The following is a 24,109-nucleotide window of genomic DNA, read 5'->3' as shown; positions in this document are numbered from 1 at the left end:
CCACCGAAATGATTCCAGTGGCCAATCCTAAGCCTCCTTGCCCTGCCTCACCCGTTCCTTCCCGAGGAAACCGCAACAAAGCGCCAGCCCATGTTTCCGCCTCGCTCCCTCTGCCTGCTGCTTCCCTGTGTGGCCGTCCCTGGTACGGTGTGCCCCTCCTCTTGGGAACTGTGAGTAAGAAACTGTCTTTTCAATGGCCATCATTTCCTGATCTCTTGGCCTCATTATGCCCCAAATTTTCTGTTCATACACTATATTTTAAAACACAGAGATGCCAACGTCCAGATCGACAATTCGTTTGTCCCTGTGCTTGTACAGTTCACGGTCACACCAGGCTCCTCTCACTGGGCAGGTGCGGCGTCCAGGCAGGCTTCTTCTCTGGCTCACCTGACTGGGCAGGATCAGCTGCGTTTCTGAGCCCACCAGCACGCTGTCCCTGAGGGGGCGCATCCACACATGGGCAAGTCCTGGGGTGGGGAAAAATCGCTTCAAAGTCGACTGCAGTTGGATTTTTCCACCTTCAATCTCCTGGGCTCATAATTTAAATTCCTTTCTTTTAGTGGAGCCGGGTGGGGACTGAAATCCTGGCCCTGACTCATCCTGTCTCCGCCTGGACTCGGGTGCCCGGCATGAATAACGTGCTCCCTTCTCATTACCTCGGAAGGGAGGCTGCCAGGCTCTGTGCACAGGCAGGCTGCAGGACACACTGACCTGGGGTCAAAAGACAGGGAATCTGCTGCTGGTTCTTCTTCCCAAGGGGCCAGGGGAGAGGATGAAGAGAAAGTCATACGGAGTGAGCAGATGAAAGAAAGTTAATGGAGACCACGGACAAGGGGCCAGACAAGCCTTACTTCAGATCCTCACTCTTTCTCTTAATAGCTGTGTGATCTCAGGCAAATTGCTTGACCTTTCTCTTCGTCAATAAGAAAAGGAAAAAATAGCAGGTAACATTTACTGAGCAATTCCAACATGCCATCGCTTTCAGTGCTTTATATTGTTAAGGAATATAATCCTCCAGACTCCTGATGGCCCGTCGTAGAGACGAAGCAGCTGGGGAGAAGAGGACAGGACATATATCCAGGCAGCCCGTGTCAGGGCCCAGCCTGTGACCACAGCAACAGCAGCAGCAGTGTGTACTTAGCATAACGCCGGCCTGCGGTCAGACCCGGTGCTGTCGTGGACTGTGGCAGGGAGTGGGGCTGTTCCCATCCATGAGCAACAGCTGCCAGTGCTACGAGGGACAAAGTTGCTCTCACTGCTGTGGTCACACCCAACGTGTCACCTCCTCCTCCTCCCGGCACCAGGAGGGCAGCCGGCCAGCACCTCAGGTAACTGCTCCTGTTGTGGGCTCACTGAGGGTCCAGGGCTCAGGCCTGGCTGGGAGCGGGGCAGGGTCCCCACACCCTGACCTCGGGAGGGATTGGAAACACACAGATATCACCCTTGGCTGTCACCTGGCCCCGAGCGCATGCTACCCCACACTCATGGTCCCATGGCAGAAATTGTCCCATGGTGGTTCTCAAATTCTTCCCTGCCTTCGTTCAACCTTGAACTGGACTTGGCCCTTCAGTCAAATTTCGTTAGATAAGCGAGTCTCCTGAGGTGGAATGGGGCAGGGGTAGCCGAACCTCGGGCGGAGGGGGCTGTGCAGCACAGCTCCAACCCAGCCGGGGTGCGCGCTGGGGGTGCTCGAGGCTCTCGGGCCCCTCAGCCTCAGCAGGCCTCGTGCTGTCTTCAGGGCAGTGGCCAGGCCGGCGCTGGCCGGAAAGATGCGACCACACGGCGGGTGGGGAGGACACCCCAAATGTGTGCCGCAGAAATGAGATGAAAACAAAAGTCCTGTTAACTGGAGCATGAGCTCATTCTTCCACAGTGACGGGTAGCTGCGGGGATGCGGCGACAAGTCAATCAAAGGAAGATTCTCTACGGGCTGGACGAGTTGAGGTGGCTTGGGGGGTTCCAAGCATTGGAAGAGGAGCTTGTATTTGACCTTTGGGCCCACCACACCTGTACAGCTGGGCTGTATCCCCTTGATCCCTTTGGGGTGCTGAATTCTGGATGGAATGTGCAGCTGAAGGCCCGAGGGTGCTGGCCTTCCCGCAGAGCGTCAGAAGAAGGTGGCCAGATAGGCAGTGCCTGGGCAGAAATATGAACGCCTGTGTCCTTCTAGCTTCACGCTGGCCTCATAGGGCCTGTTTCTCACCTTGAAAACGGGACCATGTCTGCTGCTTGTTGGTATGGCTTTCTCATCAGTTTGTAAAGGGTTAGGAAATACTCTGGAGAGCTGTGGGAGGAAATCAGATTTTTGGAAATTGAATTGTATTTCAAATACATTGCATCAGCCTCTGTTTACAGGTTGCCTTCTAGAAAATTCTCCTATAATGCAAGGAATCATTTCACAGCACAAGTAGGAGCTCACTCCTAAAGACATAACTCACTGCCATGAGCTAAATTTTACCAAATCTTTAAGACTTCCCAGATGTGACAGCATATAAGCTACTCAGAAATCACTCAGAGTGAAAAACTGGAAAAGCGTGCAAAAAGTTCTTGTCGCTCCTTTTCTTATTAACAGAGTGGATCCTAGAGTTACACTGAGTGAGCGGGAGGCGGCGTCCCCGCGTCTCTAAGGCTGTCCCTGCTGGCGTGCGTGTGTGTTAGGGGACACGGCCGCACGTCCTCGAGCAGGGAGCTGTGGCTCAGGGGAAGACAAGGTGTGTGGAGTCAGCAAAGATGGCTAGCGGGACTGATGCCCACCTCTGCCCTGAGTGGCAGGCGTACATCAGGCAAGTTTTAACTGAGCCTCAGTTTCTTCATCTGTAAAACGGAAATGGTAGTTCTCTCTCAAAGTTGTTTTGAAGATTATAATCAATAATCAAGAAGTGCTCAATTAATATTCGTTTTCCACTCCTCCCTGACTACCCATATTTTAGAAGAAACACCAGAAAGAGGCAGCTTGGCCTTCAGAAGGCCCCGGCTTGCTGTGGGTCGGGGTCTGTGGTGGGGAAGGCTGCTCTCTCCTGGGATGCCAGCATAGTTTTCTTTTCTTCTCTCCTGCTTCTTGCAGACCAGATTAAGTGAATATTGTACTTATTAAGTACTTCCAAGGCACACAAAAGAGAGTGAAGGAAAAATCCCAGGTAGGAAAGCGCCCGAAGTCCCTGGTGTTCCTCACTGGCCCTCCACTCCCTGGGCCTCCGCACCCTCGGGTATGAAAGGGTCCCCGAGAGCTTCCTGTGATCCAGTCTCCCTCTCTCCCACCCAGGCACTGCTGTGAGCACTTTAGTTCTCTAACTCTCTAGATCCCGATAACGACCCTGTAAGGTAGGCACTGTTCTCCCTTTCACGGATCAGGAAACTGAGGCACAGAGGGTTGAGCACAGTGCTCAAGGCCACCGAGCGAGTGAGTGGCACAGCAGGATCCAGGCAGCAGTCTGGCTCCAGAGTTCAGACCCATTCTGCTGTGCACTTTTCCATGTTAATCATCTAACCAAGCTTAAACTAAAGTCAGAAAGACTGGCTCCCAGACGTCAGGCCCTTGTCCTAGGCAGGGCACTTTAACCGCAGATCCTCTTAGAGAGTCCTGTGACCCGTGTGCTCTTTCAGACAATCACTCTTTCCCTCGTTTTTCCTCCTCCAGAGGAGGATTTGGAACAGAAATTCTAGCACCTGTCCCTTGGTCTTGGGACTGTGACTGTGCCTGAGACCCTGGAACACAAATTCGGTGGGAGGAAGACAAAGTTAGGAAGGTTCTGAATCCACGTCCAGGGGCTTTGGCTGGGCAAAGCCTGGGGACAGGACAGTTGGGTTCTCTGAGCCACAGTGCATAAAGGGGTTAGTCAGACAAGGCCACCACCCAAAGTGGCAGATGGAGTGGAGCCTGGCTGCTCAGGATGCCAGGGAGCCAGCTGGGGTGTTAGTCAGACGTGGGGGGCCGACATCCTGATCAGCAGCAGGGCTACCGTGAGTGAGACCCCGCAGGAGGGTCTTGTTCTCTGCTCTACCATCAGTGCAGCATGGTGCCTATGGTGTGCTGAGCACCAAGGAGCAGTCTGCTGGGTGTATGAGAGACAGGAGGACCAGCAGGATCCAATATGGTTCCCAAGATCCCAGCTACTTTTGGGGGTCCAGGGCAGGACCTCAGGTCTAAAGAACAGGGGCTCAAGGGAAGTACTGAACAGAAACCTGTGGATGTTTGCAACTCGTGGGCTACTTGGGCCCTGAGGACATGGGAGGGATGAGGCTGGGCCTCCTAATCCTGACTCTAAGGCGAATGACTCGATTCCCCACTCCACTGAATGGTGGGGCTAAGATTTCTGTCCACTTTCCTCTTTGATATTGGCCCAAGGACTGACAGCATAGGGATCTGCACCAAGGAAGTACCACAGGGTAAATGTAGGCAACCGGAGAGGGCAGACTAGAAGGACCTGTGCCTGGGTGACACTGCCGCGCCTTTGTAGATGGGCGATAGGTGGTGGGAGGTTGATGGGAGAGACATAGTAATGATTCTTACCTACTTGGAGCAAGCATAACAGATCCCAAGGAAATCTGTAGTCACCTTTGGCAAAAGACTATTTTTCCATTGTACCGATTCTAAATAGGCCAATTAACTGATCATTAGCAGGTGGTTAACTTCTATAATTTAAAAGTAGAGTTCATTAATAAGTTTGAAATCAATTTAGTGGCCTTGACTAATATTTATAAAAAAATGAAATAGAGTACATTAAGAAATATCCATGTAGTGCATGCAGGAAGATTAAATCCTTTTTCATGAAACGTTTGTTCTTATAGAGAGAGGCATCTGTGTGTGTCTACTGAGTTGCACCCAAAATGTACCTGTGACTGCGAGTTTCAGTCAAAAAAAGGTTGAGCCACTCCTCCAAGCACGTGCTGAGCAACCAGGAGGAGCCAGGCTCTGTGCCAAGAGCTAGGGCTTTGAAAGCTCGCCTCTGCTCTAGGACAAGCTTGATGGGCAGAAGGAACTGACGTGTGCCCAGTGGGCTATGAGGGGAAGAGGAAAGCATCATGGAGGCACAAGGAGCAGCACGACGGAGCCTTCAGGATGGAGAGGAGTGCTGGGGAAGCCCCTGCAAAATGTTAGCATCATACACTAAGTGTATAGTTTGTGTTTACCGCCCTGGAACATTCTGGCTACATTTGAGCTTTCTTCAGGGCACCAGGTCTTCCGCCATTCCCTTTGAGTTAACTTCCAGTATAATCTCATGGGGGCCCAAGAGCTGGAGCTGTCTGGGAATTAAATCGATGCCTGTGACATCACAAAGACATATTGTTTGGGCTACAATAATTTTTCTCATAAAAGAACGTCAGATATCTGCTTGCACTTGAAGAAATTTAAACAAGTGTCTTGCACAAATGTAGTGCTCTCTTTTGGCATTTTACGTTTTGCAGTGGTGTTGAGACTCTTTCTCTGACTGAAGTAATGTGGTAAAGTCATAATATCTTTGCTTCCAAATAAATATGTTACTAAAAAACAACTTCTGTTTCACAACTAATGTTGCTCAATCCTTGAGCCTGCCAAACAGTCAGTCATCATCCTGTGTACCGCTGTACGTCTTGTTTTGTGTGTCATCCTAATGACCCTCCCAAAGAAGCTCTCAGGGCATTTAAGACTAGCTCATCATTTCAGCTTTCTGGAAGTAGGCTGGAATGTGAAAATGTGGAGATGTCAATCAATCTGAGAAAGACTAGCATGCGTGGGGCCTATGAGTGTGATTCAAAAGATGCATCTACGATACTGAAGGCACAGACCAAGGATTACCATCCACAGAAAGTGAAAACTCACCAATCCACTCTCCCAGGGACAGACAGCAATTTCTAACCGGCAAAATGTTGTCTTTGGTTTATAGTATTCCTTCAAGAAGTTGCTTTCTCAAAGTGAAGAAAGTGGTTTAAGGGAGTTTTGGTATATTTAGAGGGAAATCAGTCCATAAGCTTGCATAAAATGTATACACTTTTTAGTCATTTAGAGCTTAGTGGGTCTAGTGGTTAAAGTTTGGCTCTCTCACCACTTCGGCAGCCCAGGTTCGTTTCCTGGGCATGGAGCCACACCAGAAGTCTGTCCGTGCCACGCTGTGGTGGCAGCTCACATAGAAGAACTAGATGGACTTACAACTAGGATATACAACCATGCCCTGAGGCTTTCGGGAGGAAAAAAACAGAGGAGGATTGGCAACAGATGTTAGCTCAGGACAAATCTTTCTACGCAAAAAGAAAAAAAAAGTCATTTATAGTTTGACTCTGAATTGTAATGGTTTTATATAGGTTTTCTTCCATGTGTTTGCCACTGTGGTACAATTTTGTCATTTGGCTTTAGCCAAAAGTTTTTCTGGGGGAGCCATAAACTTTTCCCCAATTTTTTATAATGAAAAAATTCTAACGTCTAGAGTGGCTGTTGAAAGAACGGTGCAATGAAAACCAATTAACTTCTGTACAGAGTCAATGATTTCTACTATTTTGCTATCTATCTATACACACAGACATGCGTATATAACTACGTGTAAATATAGAGATATACGTAAACACGTAAATATAGAATATAGATATGATACTTATAGTTTAAATAAATGTATTATTTAATATAATATAAATAAAACATTTAAATGTAACATAAATATTATTATATAATGTTAACTTATAAACATATGTATTGCTAAATACTTGAAAATAAGTTTAGCCGTCATGATAATGAACCGCTAAACACTTTAGAATGTTTGCCCAAAAAGTAAAAACAGTCTCTTGTTTAAGAATACATACCTACTATCCAGTCCATAGTCAAAGTTCTCCAGTTGCTTCAAGAATGTTTTTATAGTTCTTTGTTATTTTTTAAAACAGGATCCAATCTAGGGTCACGTATTGCAATTTATTGTTATGTCTCCTTAGTCTTTTTTTACTCTAAACCAGCATTGTCCATGTATGACATTTTAGATATTCTAGGAGCCACATTAAGAAGTAAAAAGCAACAGTTGAAATTAGTTTTATTCATATATTTATTTAATCCACCCTATCCAAATTATGATGACATGTAATAAATATACACATAGTAATAAAAAATTATGTCTTCCTTTTTTTCTCATGCTAAATCTTTAAATTTGGTGTATATTTTACATTGGCTGTGGATCTCAATTAGTACCAGCCACACTGATGTGTCCAACAGCCACATGTGGCGAGTGGGGACCGACATGGACAGTGCAGATCTTTCCAACATGACAGAATCTTGAAGGTTTAAATGGTGTTGATTTTCTGCATTTTATTTTTGAAAACAAATTCAAGGTTACCTTTAGACAGACAACTGAACATCATACTTTAATTTCAAGATTTGAGAAAGCTTTGTGCTGGCTCTGGGCTATTAATCATAGAACATTCTATGTGTGCAGTGTGTATTGTCTCAGCATCGCCAAACTCCTTGCCACAATGACTGTTTTAGATTGCTGTGTGACATCACAGCCAACAAATGGAAAATGGTCTTGTTGCTTTCCAAAATCTGAGCCCTAAATAGGCACAGGAAACAAATAGCAGCTTTATTAAGTAATTGATAGTTTTTAAAGAAGCACAAATTAGGAAATTTGAGGTTTCTTTTAAAGCTTACTAAATAAACAATTTTTAAAAAAAATATGGGCACTCTGGCCTGGTAACGTTACAGTGAAACTGGCACATTGCTCTTAGCATCTGTTCATTCATTCATTCAACATATAATTATTGAGAACGTACTATAAGTAAGAAACTATTCACAGCTCTGGAGATATATCAGTGAACGCACAGAAACCCCTGCTCTCATTCAGTTTACATTACAGTGGAGTCAGGTGAGGGATAGAACATAAACTAAAAAACATGGATCTACCCAATAAGGGATAAGGAGAAAATTAAAGCAGGAAAGAGGACTAGGGTGTGCCAAGATGGAGTGGGGTGGTAATTCTAAATAGGGCATTCAGGAAGAACCTACTGAGAAGGTGACATTTCCACAAAAGTTTGAACAAAAGGAGAGAAAGGGACATGTTGGTATCTGGGGAAGAGTGTCCCAGGTGAGGGGCCAAGGTGTGCCAAGGCCCTGAGCTGGAAATGTGCCTGGCGTGAGGGAAGAGCAGAAACGAAGCCAGAGTTGGGGGAGGTGGTGAGCAAGAGGCTCTCCAGATGGAGGATCAGGTAGACATTTGGAAGACACAAGCTACAGCTTGTTATTAAGATGAGATTAGATGAGAGTACCAAGGAGGTGATTGTAGATGGAGAAGTGAGGACATCTGAAGACTGAGCCCTTGGCATCTGTGGTATTGGGATAAGGGGAAGATGAAGACTCAGTAGAAGAGACTGAGAAAGAATTATGAGGGGTAGGAAGACCCCAGGAGAGTGTGATATGCCGGAAGCCACATGAAGAAAGCATTTCAGAAAGGAGGCAAGGGTCAACCGTGGTTTAATGCTACCAATAGAGAGTAACATGAAGACGGGAATTGACCATTGGACTGCCATGTGGAGACCTTGACAAAGGTGATTTAGTGAAAGCAAAAGCTTGATAGATGCGAGTTAAAGGCTAATGGGGGGAGAGGAATTTGAGACTGAGTGTAGAAAATGGTTAGGAAGAAAGACCTGACCACCCACTTCCAAAAATATTGGCCCTGAAAACCCTATGAACAGCAGTGGAGCATAGTCCGATTTGGAACCAGAGGGTAAGAGGATGGTGCAAAGACTGGGCAGAGTTCTGCTCTGCTGTACCCAGAGTTGCTAGGAATTGGAATCCACTTCATGGTACTAGCAGCGAAAACAGAAAACTATGGAGAAGATTTGCTCCAAAGGGGAAGTGTAAGGACTTGGTAGCAAGAGAGGGAGTTTAGATTAAAAAAAAATTTTAATGAAAGAAATATTTGCATGTTTGTATATTGAAGGGAATGATCCAGTAGAAAGCGGGACACTTGATGCAGGGACAAAAGGGGAGATTCACCAAAACAATACCCTCGAGTAGGTGAGGAAGCCTGGGATCGGCCATAAGTGGAGCAGTGGACCCTGCACAGGAGAGCAGACAATTCATCCATTCTCTAGCGCTGCGAGGGAGGGCAGAGTCTACTGCAGGCACAGAAACTGGGTGGTGTGTAGATGAGATGGTGGGTGCTTATAAAACTTCTCTTCTGAGCTCTTTGTTTTTTTCTCAGTGAAATAAGAAACAAGATCCTCCTCTCAGCCCCAGGAAGGGAGAGGAGCTGTTGGATGGTGGATGAGAGTAGAAAGTATGAAACAGTAATTTAGGAGAAAGGAGAGTGAACAGAGGAGGGAAATGGAATGTGGTGGCCCCCAGCAGTACTAAAGACCACTGGAGGTCTTTGTCATGAATTCAGTGGGACCTGTCAGCACCACTTTGTCATTTTCTCCAGCCACGTTCACCTGCATGGGTGTGGGTTCAAAGCAGACAGTGAACTGTATTTAAACAGAATTGTGTTTTTTCCAGGAGAGGATGATGAAGAGCGACATAGGAGTTAAGGGTTAAGGCAATGGTTCATAATTCCTCTAATGCTGGAACCATAGAATTTACACTGGAGAAGAAGGTGATGGAAGGCATGAAGGTGATGAGGAACAGAGAAAGGTGGGAGGCTCTCTTTTGTTCTTGTCGGTTGGAAAATAGTTGGAATAGTGGAGGGAGTTAGGAAAATAGTCGTGACTGGAGAGTGGGATGCTTGAACTTGAGATTATGGAGGGGAAACACTTACTGATATGACAAGGTCTAGGGCATAATTAGGAGATAACGTCGAGGACAAGATCATTAGATCAGAGAGGAACAAGGAACTGAGAGACCAAGGCATTAGAAGGATCTTCTATGTGGATGCTTACATCACAAAGAAGTGGGACAGAAGCAGCGTTGAAGAAAGTGGCGGAGACCCAGCGGCTGCAAGCTTCAGGGCATGAGGGGGTGCCATCTGGATGTGTAACCTGTGATGTGAGGTTCAAAGTTATTTTCACTTGTTAGTTTGTTTTGTTTTGTTTTTAGAAAAGGTTCTGTGAAGAAATAGAAATGCAAGTGAGAAGCAAGGAAGACATACATGTCCATTCCCAGTGAGATGAGGGATATGGGGCAAAGGCGCCCTGTGTGTTGGAAGGCGGCCTGGGGAGCACAGGCTCTGGGACAGCAGGGGGAAGGTGGGGTCAGCGTAGCTTCGGAAATCTTTTTTGGAAAGCAATATAGTTCTGGTTTTGTTTTGTTTTACAAGTCAAGGATTTTTAGTATATTCACAGAGTTGCGTGACTATCTCCCCAGAAAGAAATCCCCTACTCCTTAGTAGTCACTCCCCGCACTAGCCCCCCAGCCTCAGGCAACCATTAATCGACTTTCTATTGCTGTGGATTTGCCTATTCTGGACATTTCATGGGAATGGAATCATACACTATGTGGTCTTTTGTGACTGGCTTCTTTCTCTTAAGCAATATGTTTTTGAACACAATTTAAGAACATCTATTAAATTAAAATTTTTTCATACTCTTTAATGCAGCATCTGTGAATTATGGCCTAACTATACAAAGACACCCTTATGCATCCATTAGGGAGAATAAAGGATTAAAATGTGAGTAGACCATGATCAAAATTTCATATAAATTAATAATAATATATATTAGTATATGCATAGAGAAGAAAAAGTAATTTGGAAGACAAGTACAAATCTTTGACAATGATTACTTTTAGAAGCTGACATAAGAGGGAATTTTCTTTTCCTCCATTGTGTAGCTTTATGAAGCTTGATATTTGTATAGAGTACATGTAGCTATTTCATAAACAGAAAAAAGTAAAAATAAAATCAACATGGCAATCAAGAATTAGAGGTTGTTAATATAATTTGATTTTATATCCAGGCAGCTTATCCTAAATGACAGAACTTATCCTAAATGAGATAATTCAACAGAAAAAAAAAGGGCATATGTGTGAAGATGTTTAATGTAGCATTATCTACAGTGGAGAAAGATCAGAAATAGCCCAGGTAAACGGAATATTATTTATTGCAATACATCAACTCGACGGAATATTTACCAGCTATTAAAATTGTTGGATTTTTTTGAAGACAGTAGAATTATGGGGAACTGCTTGTGAGAGTATAACAGAAAAAATTCAGAATACAAAATTCCATACACAATTATCACCACCATACGACACATGCATAGATATAGTCAAAGAGTAAAATGGAATATGAAAAAATTAAAAATTTGATTTGATTTTTTCATAATAAATTTATTTTCTCTCAAAATAAAATGTCTATTATCCTTCTTGCATTCTCATCCCTGATCTAGATGGACTCCAGAACCAGGTTACCAATGGCCTGCTGGGTCTAACTGGACGTCCGTGCTCCCGTGCGAGGTTCACTGGGTCTCAAAGCCAAGCCCCCTCGTGCCGTGCTGACTCCTCCCGGGCTGGACAGAGTTCCTTAGAACCAGAACGAATCAGGTGACTCCTTGCTCCCCACCTTCCGTGTGCCATTCAAAACAATTTAAAATACTAAACCATCAAGTCAGAAAGTCTAAGTTCTAATATTTCCCAATATAGCAATTTGGATGTTTTTTCTAAAACATCAGATTATTTTGTAAAACGTTGGGGCCTTCACTTTGCTGGTACCCTAAGCTCCTGTTCAGGCTGCAAAGGCCTTTACCCAACTTCTTTGCTTAGTTTAGTGAATCGTAATTGACCCGGGGAACAGACTTGAATATTGCAAGTATTTTCCCTATTAGCTTTTCTTTATTTCCTATATCCAAGTAAGTCACTAAATCAGCTCATTCTTCGTTTAACATATCTCCTGCTGTTATCCTTTATTCTCATTTGCGCCGCCAACGCCATGCTTTCCTCACCTCAGCCTAGGCAGAGAGGGAAGGCTTCTCACTCTCTCTCCTAAGTTCCATTTCTTTTGCCTCCAATGCAATCTACCTTCTCCAAAATGCCACCTTGAGCATCTTGTTCCCTTGTTCAAGAACTTCCAGTAGCTTTCTAATTGCCTACTTCTCAAGTCCAAAGTCCTAGCTTCCCCGTCTAGCTCCCCTTTAAAGAAGAACTTGTTTCTTGGTTCTGGTTCACCTGTCCTGCTCTCTGCCGTAACTTCCTGCTCCAGGAGTCTCCTCGCCTCGGCCTCTGAGCTTTGCTAGACACTGCTTCACTACCCAGCAGGACTTCTTGCCTTTGCAAATCCTGCCCACGCACTTGCCTTCCATTACTCCTTTAGCCTCTATTTCTACCTCTCTTCTGTAATTTATTGATATTGCGTTCATTCTTTTCTTCAACAAATGTTTATAGAGCCTGACTTCTGTAAAAGAAGAAAGATTTTTCTAAGCACTTGGTTAGTTTCATTTTACATAGTTCTCTGATCCTTTAGTACCCACATCTTGCTTCTTCATCTAGTCTATACATTCTTATAGTAAGTGTAAATTAAATAGTTAGCTACTTGTTAGATTAAAAGAAGAGAATGAAACCCAAGAGGGAGGAAATTGCACATGAAATATCAAAGAAGAGATACATATCAGAAATATCCTTGGACATGGGACTATGAAACATAAGAAAGCTGTCAGCAAAAATAAATCACTTCCTTTATTGTATTGGCTCAGTTCCTTCTAATGTAGCCTGGCGCCACTGATCATAAAAGTAATCAGATTTTTTTAAGGTGGGGAGGCATAAACTGTACCCAAATCTTAAAATGTTGTATTTCTACAGATCATTCCTTTTATGATATTTAGGCACCGGGATATTCTCAATTGACTTAGCAAATAGTGAATGAGAATTTGCCAATATGTAGTCATATTACAAATATTCACCAGTCTTGCAATCGATGTTGGTTAACAGCCATGAGAAGATGTCAGATTTAGCCAGGAATCTGAGGGCGGAGGTATTAATTGTTTTGCTTTATCCCCTCCCCCTCTCACTTTTTTTTATTCCAAAGCGGCAACTTGTAATTTCATAATGAAAAATAACTCTCTCAGACATATAGATAGGGTCAACATAGTCTCTTCCCATGTCAAGGGGCACTGGAATGGGTGTCTTTCTTCTACAACAAAGTGTGCATTTTTGTAAGTTTGAGAAACATTAGGGGAAAAATTCAACCCCTGCCTGGCTGCTGACCCAATTTCATTCTGTTGCCTCTTTGCCTAAGTTTGCTGTGCCGTCCTTCAGAGTCTTTATGTTTCTTCAAAGTGCATTTATTTCATTTTTCCTCCTCCTCCTCCTATTGTATAACTGCATATATACTTATATCTCTCCCTATTTATTTAAAAATTATTTACGTGCTCATAAGAGTAATTATTTTTAGTGGAAGATGTAGACAATATGTAAACTATAAAGAAGGAAATGAAAATTACCCATAACTCCATTATCTTCTAACAATTTTTCTAGACTTGAATAATATTACATAATAGGTCAGCTGTATCATGGCACACATTTATTATCCTGCGGATTTTTCCATGGTATTAAATATTCCTTTAAAAACACGATTTTCAGCTATGGGATCATGTTTTACAATTTATACATTGTATAATAGTATATGATGTATGTATCGTTTAACAATTCCTTTTGTTGACCATCTACGTCATTTCTGATATTTAGCTATTGAAATGTTTGTGATGGCCTTTTTTGAAAGTAAAATCCTGATCATATTTTTGGTTCTTCTTTAGGATAAATTCTTAGAAGTGAAATTCCTAGAAGAGTCTTCATACATCTTGAAAATCTGCTTTCCAGAAACATGGATTGAAGTATTCCCTGTGGACATTTCCCAGATGATGTATTTTCACTGCACTATGTTCCTTCCTAGTATTAGGCAAATAAATATGAAATCCAACAGAGTTATTTCTCTAACATGTTTTCATCTGTTCCCGTGTCTATGGCAGCTTCTTCTGGATAATACGTCCAGGTCCACACCTCCTGCTACCAGCTAAACCTCTTCTCCAGACGCCCTCATATACCACAGCTGCAATTTGCTCCCAAGCGAATCATCTTTTCCCTGTGACTTGTTGCCTTCTCTTCTCTGGCCACTGGGGCTTCCATCCACCTCGTTTTCCTAACTAGGAATTTGAGGATCCTCCCTCACAGCTACCCCTCTCTCACCCACCTTCGGTTACTCCACCACCAAAGTGTCTTTCGCATCTGGCTCTTCCCGCTGCTGTTCCCACAGTATAGCTTGTCTGAACCCCTGCATTCCTAACTTGTTTTTCCATTACCAATCTTTCCACTTTCTAACTTTGCCTTCTTAGAATCCCTCAAATATCTGTGAAAAATAGATACGATTATGAAATTCTCCTGCTTTATATTCATTGCCTGGAGAATTGTGAGCAGGTTCTTCAACACGGCACAGAAGTCTCGCCACACTTACCATGAAGTCATGCCCTAGCTTACCATTGCGCAGTTATCTCCAGCCATCCCCTCAGGTCTATTCTGGCCCAAAGCCACGCAAACCGCAGACTGTGTCCTGTCCTCACCCTCTCACTTTGTTTGTTGTTTTTCCCTTCGCGGGATTCCCTGTCCCTTCACTCATTGGGGAGCTCATCTTTCAATACTCAGTCCGAATGTCTCTTCTTTCCGCAGCTGACCTGAACTCCTTAGACCACCAGAGTTCTTAACTAAATTTCCTTTTGTTGTAGTAGCTACCATGTTGTATTGTATCCATTTGTTGATGTGGTTATCTTCTCCTCTGAGCTCTTTTGAGTCCGCAGTTGTGAATACATCATCTTTGTGTCCCTTGTACCGACCAAGAGACAGTGGCACCCAATCCTGCGGCGTGCAATATGTGCTTCGACCAGTTTCGCTGTGTCACTCTACATACTCTGTCTGTGCAGTGTTTTCTTTGCCCGGCCCAGTGTGTGGTAGAATGTCTTGGGCATTGTGTGCATTTATTTGCCATATCTTTAAACTATCCATAAGATGTAACTTAATCTGTAGCAGATTATTTAGATTGTCTTAAGAATCATATCGACTCCATTTCTGATCCATTGCTTAGAAGTAAAACATTTTAACCACCAGAAAAATTGGAAGCTTGAAAACGTTCTTTGTCCAGAGGATCCCAGAATAGGCATAACAGCTAAGCTTGCTTATTATTCAGGGTCAGTTGATTGGCTATTTTGCCTCATCCTTAGATATGTTCAACACTTAAAAACAAGCAATTGAATCACGAGTGCTTTGGAGAAACTAGGGAGTTCTAGAGGTAGCAAAAGACAGTGCCTTCTGAGGTAATACTGAAGACTCCAAACTGATGCATTGAATAGCCCCCATTGTATTGGGCGGCCATCAGTGGTTTTTGGCGAAGGATCATTCCGTGGTAACTTTCACACTGTTACCCACACGTTGGTTCGTCGTGGTTTTGCTGTTAGACCTGAACTTGTTTTGTGGGTGCGGGTTACAGCAGTTGTTCTTTTCTTTTCTTTTTAATCATAACCACAAGTGTTCTAGGATGGCTATGATAATATGAAAGGTTTAATGTTTCTACAACAGGAAAACCAATTTAAAATATTTCCCTTTAGCTAGAATTTCTTTTTTTCTTATCACTAGCTGCAGCGAAGTTTCGGATTTCAGCGTCTGGTTTAGTGCACAGAACAGGAAAGAGCTTCATCGGCTTTAATTCTGGTGAACAAATCAATGACCTCCTGGCTGCTAATATCCTATTTTAGATTAATACTCTAAATGAACGAACCTGTCTTATTAGATAAGTTAAACAAGCAGTCTCTCTGTGCACTAATTGCTATTGAGAGTTAATGTTATTTATACAACGAAATCAATATCAACTCTATTGCTCATTAACTCAGATGTTCTGGGCTCAATTCTGTTTTATCTTCCAATTAAGTTCCATTTCTTTTCCTTATTGGCCCTTGAAAAATAGCTGTGGAAACAAACTTAATGGTTCTGAAAATGTCAGAGTCAACAAAATGCCCTAATGAAAAATCCTATGTGTTTGAATATAAAAAGCAATACAGCATTCACTCACTGGAAATTACAAGATAGTTTATTATTAGATATCTATCCTTTATTCTACGTTCTTTTTCGAAGTGAGTGACTTAGAATCTATGGGTCAGATCGAGGCTTTCTCTCAGCTGATCATTTCATCTTCTGAATAAAAGCAAAAGCCTCGTGGTGCTTTCGTTATTGCTGGTGAATGTGGGACCTACGGAAAGGCACGCCCTCCCGGGTGGGGAAGGCACACCCCAGGAAAGACCCCACTATCAGCAGGTGGCTGTCCAGAGGGTCTGCTCTAGGTCCAGCTGGGCCCTCTCCTTCAGGCTTTGTGGTTGGCTGAGCAATGGTACCCAACCACGTCCACATCCTAGTCGCTAGACCCTGTGACTTGGCACTTTACCTGGCGAATCATCTTACATCACAGGCAGATGGGATTAGGTTGAGGATTTTGAGATGGGAGATCATCCTGGATTATCTGGGTGGGCTCTCAACGTAATCATAAAGGTCCTTTAAGGTGGGAGGAGGGGGGTCAGAGAGAGAAAGAGATGTTCGGTCTCTTGTTGAGATGTTCTGTTGTCAACAGAAACAGACCAAAGCAGAGGTCAGAGTGTCCAGGGAACGTGGGCGGTTTCCAGAAACTGGAAAAGGGAAGGAAATGGCTTCTCTCCTGGAGCCCGCAGAAGGAGCCAGCCCTGCCACACCTTGATTTTAACCCAGGGAACCCCATTTTGCATTTTTGACCTCCAGAAATGTTAGAAAATAAATGTGAGTTGTTTTAAGCCACAGAGTTGTGGAAATTTCTTACAGTATAACAGGAAACTAACACAGGCCAAAGGATGCCAGAGGTGGTGTGATTCTGAACTGATCACCAGAGCTGGCCAAGGAAGAAACTTCTTCTGGGCCTCGAGGTGCTGCCCATTCAGTGCCTTGGAAGAGAGAATTTACCTGAGAAGGGTGAACAGTTCACTCCTAAGGGAACTTTTAATAACCCAACTCACAGCTTCTGAAACACACAGTTGAAAGCACTGTTCCAGGTGTGCACCAGCTGAATGTTCTAGAACTTTCCTTTTCTTAGGATCCTCCTCAAAAGCTGTCCGCTAATAAGAGGCAAGCATGATGAAGTTTTACCATTAGTATCACCTGGTCTCCAGCTAGGTTTGCTTGGTCTCTCAGGAAACTGTTTTGGCCTGTAGGAGGACTTTAGGTAAGTGGAAATGATGAGGTGTGACTTTCTGGTGATTTTTCTATTCATCATTTTAATTTTTCTTAGGCTAATAAGTTTTCTCTTGTCTACAAACTAAGAAAATTTGCCCTTTTGAAGGGAAGGAACACCTATTACCCTGTATAGCAATCACAGTGTGAAGGAGAAAAAGGATAGTGTCTATATTTATACATGAAAGCTTCTTGACCAGAGTCCTCAGGGAGAGAACTTTCTGGATCATGTTATCAAAATGATGATCAAAATAAAGCAAGATTCAGCCCTCACAACCTGGATAAAGTGGCAGCTGAGGTCAGTTTTCAGCTCCTGTCTGTCTGAGCCACATCTTTTGGTCTCTTAGTAGAAAGATCAATGTCATAAAGAGGGACTGGACCAAAAATAAGTGGGTTGTGACATCAACCTCCACCTCAGCTGGACTGTCTACTTGCAACACTGCCGTGGGCCGCGCCTAGTTTCCTCAGCTGCCAGGAGATGATATTCTTGTCAGTGGTCTTGTCAACATACTAAATAGACATAAAGTGCTCGCTGCCTGAGTTCCAGCCTTGGCTGTGCTGTGAACCAGGCGTGTGACTTTGGACTAGGTGCCGGACCTTTCTAAGGAACTCCAAAATGGCAGGTGTTATTATTACTTTGGTAAGCTATAGATTCATCCAGAGATTTAGAAAGACATTTGTAAGTTGAATTCTTCAATCACCAGAAAATAGCTCACAGAAAATGCTTGTTTGCTGTACGTCAGGCATTGTGATAAACCTTTTCTAATTTCCCACAGCAACGATAGTTTGGTTCTTTTATTGTGCCCATTTTATGGCTCTAAGAACTGAGGCTCAGGAAGGTAGGTGATTTGTCTGAAGTCGCACACCAGTTGGTGGCACAGCCAAGACTCGCGCGTGGCAGCGAGACTCCTGCAGGCCAGCTCTTCCGCCTCCCTCTGCCGCCGGGAGCAGGGGCTGCTGCTGGTTTGACGATATGAAACGAGCTGGCCCGAGCAGAGCCTGCTGCACCACATCCTCCTCTCTAGCCAGGCCCTCCCTGAGCGCAGGTCCACCCCTTCCTCTGACGGCACACACGCTCACGGTGCCGATGAATGGCACACTTCTCCTAACGCAAATCCCTGGCTGTTGTTTTTCAAGTCAACCTAAAAAAGAAAATGGAAGGAGGAGGTGCCACGGCTGTTCAGCTGCTGCTGCATTTAACCTCTCCCCAGTAGCCCCAAAAACCTTTTTCTTTTTTGAGGAAGATTGGCCCTGAGCTAACATCTGTGCTTGTCTTCCTCTATTTTACATGGGGCACCATCACAGCACGGCTTGATGAGCGGTGCTAGGTCTGCACCTGGGTCCCCAATAGCAAACCCCGAGCTGCCAAAGCGGAATGTGCAAACTTAACCGCCACACCACTGGGCCAGCCCCCACAACACCTTTTTTATAAAACAAGACCACCTGATGACTTTTGCTTCTGTGTTTGTTTGGAGTGGAGGAGTTGTACAAGGGGTGTGCGGTGCTGGAAAGGGCGAGGCCACGGTAAGGAAATCTCTTCTCGTGCCACCTTGTATCTGAACGTGCAGAGTTAGTGGAATGGAAATCTGATGCCCTTCATGCATCTGTCCTCAGTAGACGTCAGCTTGCTTTTCATGTAACAGCCCCTGGAAACCAGCACCTGTTTTCCAAATAGCTAATGTGTCAGGAGACAGCCACATACATCCTCCCAGGCATTTACATTATGTGATCTGCAATTCGCACAGGCCCAACGGTGGCATGGCATCACGCTGCACAGAAGGTGGGTACTTGTAAACCTGGGAACGCTAAGAATAAATTGAGTATAGGCACTGACAAAACCGGCTGTTCCGACTGGCTTTTTCAGGTTAGTTTGATTTTGCCTTTTGGTATATAGTCTTACTGTGTACTTTTTCTTTAGTGTGAAAATGACGATGGCTTTTTAAAGCTCATTGGGTTAATTAATTATTAATAGTTACTGCCATTTATTGGTTGCTTATGTGCCAAATGGTATATGGGGTGCTTTACATACGTCATCTCATTTAATCCTACTAATGATTTCATGATATAAATGCTGTTTCTGTTTTAAGGCTTGGAAAACCGAGGGTCAGGTCACACTGAAGCTGAAAGTTACTCAATTAGAGGTAGGATTTGAAACTGAGTCTGTCTGAATTATAAAGCTTTACTAGCCCCACTTTTACAGTACCTCCTATAAACGAGACTTTTTGTTCTTTGAAATCCTGAGGGTTGGGGTTTGTGGAGCCCAAAGCAACAATTTTCTTTGCTTCCTTGCTCTTTGGAATATCAATGTGGTTACATAATTGATTGGATTTTTTCTTTTAGATCCAGTGATCTCCAGAAACCTAGGAACATGAATTGTACTCAGGTGTCCAGAGAGATGCGCGTGGCCTTCGCTCACTCTACAGGCAGCGCGAGACCTTTAACCACACGTGCAGCCGGCTCAGGACCGGTCGTCAGAGTTTCCTCTGAAAGAGTTTCCATAGGAAACAGATGAGAGGGATGAGTAAGAACCGCGTCAACCTCATAAGGGCTGAATCTTTCGTTCTAAACAGTCTGTAACCCACGGAGCCAACCCCTCAAGTGAAGAGATCATAAACCAGATGGAGTAAAACTTGCCCTTCTCTGATCTGATGGCCAAGTGTCCTCCGTTGGACAACTGCTCTACTTAGTAGAAAGCTGGGAAGGAAATCCTCCAGTTTACCGTTTAATATGGCCAAATACAAATGAGGACTGTCTTGCACAGACACTATTCCTAAGATTACGTTTTATTCATGTATTCTGTATTTTTTATGGTAGACTTTAATTTTTTCCATGTAGATATCATAGTGTCTAGCATTTCTCGAGGCTGTGTCTTAAGGCATGTATCAGAAGCATCTTGCTATTTAGTTTTAGAAATTATTTCCCACTAAATTCTAGCTGTCTTAAAAATGAATCAAATTGAAGCCTTGAAAGAAGATTGCATACAAATCATTCTAATCAGATGCTTCCCTGTATAGTTCACCTATTTTTGTATGAAAGGAAAGTGACAACAAATGTTATCTCCAGTGAATTATTTCTATTATTAGAACTTTAATACTATGTTGTATTTACAAATATGGTCATATTCTAAAGTAGTAATTAAATAACAGATTTAAGCTATATTTAATTACATTAATCTCCCTCAATCTGCTCTTTTTGTTTTCCCACAATAAATTTTTAAAAAATGAATCAATGTTACTGAACACAAACACAGGCTATTTTACCACTGCACAGTAGGGCCAATGAGGAAAAACATTGAAACACCAGCTTAGGGCAAAGAAAGAGGTTTACTATCAAAAGGCAGCCGGAGGTGGGAGTTAGCACTCAGATCCACCTCCTGAAAGGGAAAAAGGGAGGGGTTCTTATCTGGGGTTTTAGGTGGGGAGGGGAGCATGTGGCCTTGCTCTTGGCGCCTTCCCACCAGCCTGCGTTTGGCCCTGAAGACTGAATTTCTTTTCTCTGAACTGTCTGGACTTTCCTGGTTGGTTTTCATCTTCAGCCTGCATTTGGCCTTGTGAGGCTGAATCTTGCTGTCTGGACCTTGGCTTCCTGGGAAAGACAGCTCACGAAGGGACAGAAAGACCTGGTTAGTGTTCAACAACAGCTGATTATGCTGAGCATGTGCAGCGGCAGGTAGCAAAGCTTGACTCAGGGTTTTGCTCCAGGGGAGAGTTTTTAACCTCGTGCTCAGTTTCATCAATAGTCGTAGCAGCTGATGTGATTTGTATCTTGTGTCTGTCTTCAATAGCACATGGTTGATCTAGAGCTAATCTGTCCAATATGGCAGCCAGTTAGCTACATGTGGTTTCTGAGCACCTTAAATGTGGCTAGTCCAAATTGAGATGCACTTATAAGTGCAAAATACATACTAGATTTTAAATGCAAAACATATCAATAATTTTTAAATTGATTGTATGCTGAAATGATAGTAATTTAGATATACTGTCACATAAAACGTTTTATTAAAGTTAATTTTACTTTTTCCCTTTACTTTTTAAAAATGTGGCAACCAGAAAATTTAAAATTACACATTTTTGCTCTTGTTCTATTTCTATTAAACAGCAGTCATGGAGAGTCTTCTAATAAATGGAAAGCCCCTTTCTGGTTTTCAGCCACCTGAAAAAAGCGATTCTTTTCACCGAGTCCGACTCTCAAGAATTCAGTGTAACCATCACCTACTAAATTGTACAACTTACTTGTAAATTGTACCCTAGTGGCAAAACCCACTTAATTCACCTTCCAAATGGGCTCCCTTTACAAGCAGGGAGTGACTTTCTTTGGAAAAGTTTGGCTTAATAAATTTTAATAGATAGTAATACTAATAAATTAAGGGGAGAATTAATTTATAATTATAGTTTATAAGGAACAAGTGGTAGAAAACTCTGAGAATGTACCATAATATATACTGCATAGAGCTTAATACTATACTATTATAATATAAAACTACATGATTATATATCTGTCTTCATGCTTGTCTTCTTAGCTACTGGTAAATCGGCAGAGCTTTAAGATATAAAATTAGCTTCTTAACAACCAGGCATAATTAGTTGTAAAATTCTTCTTCTATCAAATCGTTAAAATGTGGACACACGCAATGACTTGTAAAAATAATTTACTCTTGTTTGTGTGTATGCTGGCAGGTGTCTCTTTTTTTCATCAGTTTCCCAGTTTAGCCCAGAACAGCAAGTGTTCTCTGAACTGAAGTGAGGCCAGGCCTTTCATTCCCATGACTACTCGTGATAGAATGATATAAGTGCTTGAAAACAGTGTTCCTGTGCCCATCAAGATGCCTGGAGGGCCAAGTGTGTGTGTGTTTGTGACGTCATCGTGTACATACCATGCTATCTTTGTTCTAACGCTGATGGTTTGTTTTCATGCTTGCACAGTCCAACACGTCATCTTGCCAGTGAGTTTCTTTTCGTTCCTTGTAAGTTTCGTTACCATCACTCACCTTTGCCCTCTGTGGAAAGCTCCTCGTTAACTTCTTTTCCTCCACTGAAGACAGACTTTCAAGGATGCTCTGTTTTCCCAAGAACATTAAGTTGAAACAGAAGAGGACGGAAAAGCAGATCAGTTTAGTAAACATGATTAGTTAACAAAATGAGTATCAAGTGTAAAATATCCAGTGGTGGTTTCTTAAAAACCAGTTTCACGAAATGGCATGCTCTAATGATTTAAACAACCATAAACGCTCCATTAAACAGCAGCGATTCTCATTATAGACCAGAAAGATTATGGCAATAGATTAGGTTTATTTACAAACTTAGATTTTTTTTTGGTTCATTAAAAAATTAGTGTTTGAAGTAGCTGGAATACTGGCCATGTGGTTTACATGCCAGGAAGCCACTGCACGAGAGGACGTGTGGTTAGGGCAGCATGATTTAGCTGACCAAGTGACATTTCCCTCTGTTTCCACTGGAAAGAGACAGACCCCGTCACATGACTTTTCCAGATATGGAACCAAAATGACAGCATTCTAAGAAGCGCACGGTTGGGTTCAGCACCTTTGACGTATTCCACAGGACTGCAGCTTCATGGAAACACCACAGCCCGAGGAGAGCATCTGGACTCATTCAGTGAGGAAAAAGCAGCCACTTTGAAGATGCGTGATCTTGGCAGAGGTTTGTCCCCCTGCCTCCCATCAGGTGTGAGGTAAAAGGCTTGGAGCTCTGGGCTTCAACACTTTAACCTGCCAGGTGAGCTCCCCTTTCTCTCCCTGCACTTTTACTCCACTTGCAGTGCCCTCGGCAGGCTGGTGGGGAGAAACTTCCCAAGAGCTGGAACGGGAAGTGCAGGCACCTGGACCTCGGCAGGTCCCACAGGATGCCTGATAGGACCACAGCACAGCCTCTACCACACTCAGACCTAGAAGGAGAGCCCCCAGCCATGGGCCGCCTGGGCTTTGCCCACACCCAATTGGACTTACCAAGAAGCCTCTTTCTCAGGCTGGTTGGGTACTCCAGCCACAAACGGACCTTCTAGTGGGAAATCTCCGGAAGGTTCTTTTGGGAAGGGAGAAGCTGGGAAGACATGCTTTGATCTTTGGCTCTGACGTATTTCCTGATTTTCTTCTGATTTTTCTTTCCCACTTTTCAAACTCTTTGCTGTACATGTTTGGTATACAAGCCAACGCCTCATTCATCAACCTTCTTCACAGACTCAAGCCCCCCCCTAGGCGTCCATTTCTAATCAGGATACTGTTACTTTTCATTTTCACCCCAGATGATCTTTGACACATTCCTTACTTTTTACTTCCTCAACTTCACATCTAATCAATTGTCAAATCTTACAGATTTTCCCTTTACTTTTTTCTGTTTCCTCTGCCATCGCTCAGGGGGACCCAGGCTCTCATCTCGTGCTTGGAGCATTACAATTGCCTCCTGTCTCACCTCCCTGCCTTCTGAGAGGTCCCTGATCGAATCCCTTCCTTTCCCCTCCAACAGACTAAGCTTCCTAAGGCCGTAGGGTCATTCTGACATTCTGCTGCGCCCAGACCTTGAGCCTCCTCGGGATAAGCCCCAGCCTGCCATCAGGACTCTCTAATGCAGTCTTGAGTCCTGGCCCTCATGTCTCCGCCGGTGAAGCCTGCGCCTAAATTGCTCTCCTCATGTTCTCCTGGCCCCCGGCTTTCCTTGTGTCTGTGACTTCTCTCACATCGCGCATCCTGACAGAAATGCCTTCTCCCTGAATGTCGCCCACTGCTCACTCATGAACTATGGGCCTGCCTCTTCCCGAAGCTTCCCAGAGGATCCCAGGCCGGAGTGATCTCTTCTTACTCCTGACTCGTGGCTGTTAGTGATCAAACCCTCCTTGGCAAGTGATTGGGTACTGCTTGGTGATGCCTCTTCCATTTTGGTCTGGAGAAATCTCATCATTTCACTCAGGTACTGTTCATTTACTTTTATGTACATCCTTTTTCCCCATAAAAATACACATTAAGAGAAGAAATTCTTTGAGATT

General features: G+C 43.7%; 1 long non-coding RNA gene across 1 annotated transcript; it reads left to right on the top strand.

The window, feature by feature from the left end:
* The first annotated feature begins 689 nt into the window (after window positions 1–689).
* On the top strand, window positions 690–13,711 carry LOC124226103 (uncharacterized). The gene is made up of 3 exons (XR_006885199.1): window positions 690–1,328; window positions 11,275–11,428; window positions 13,633–13,711. It is a non-coding gene; the product is annotated as an uncharacterized LOC124226103 (long non-coding RNA).
* The last annotated feature ends 10,398 nt before the right edge of the window (window positions 13,712–24,109 follow it).

Source organism: Equus quagga, chromosome 15 (genome assembly GCF_021613505.1).
Source record: "Equus quagga isolate Etosha38 chromosome 15, UCLA_HA_Equagga_1.0, whole genome shotgun sequence".
NCBI classification, from domain to species: Eukaryota; Metazoa; Chordata; class Mammalia; order Perissodactyla; family Equidae; genus Equus; species Equus quagga.
The sequence above is the reverse complement of the archived record's forward strand: the minus strand, read 5'-3'. Positions and strand labels throughout refer to the sequence as shown.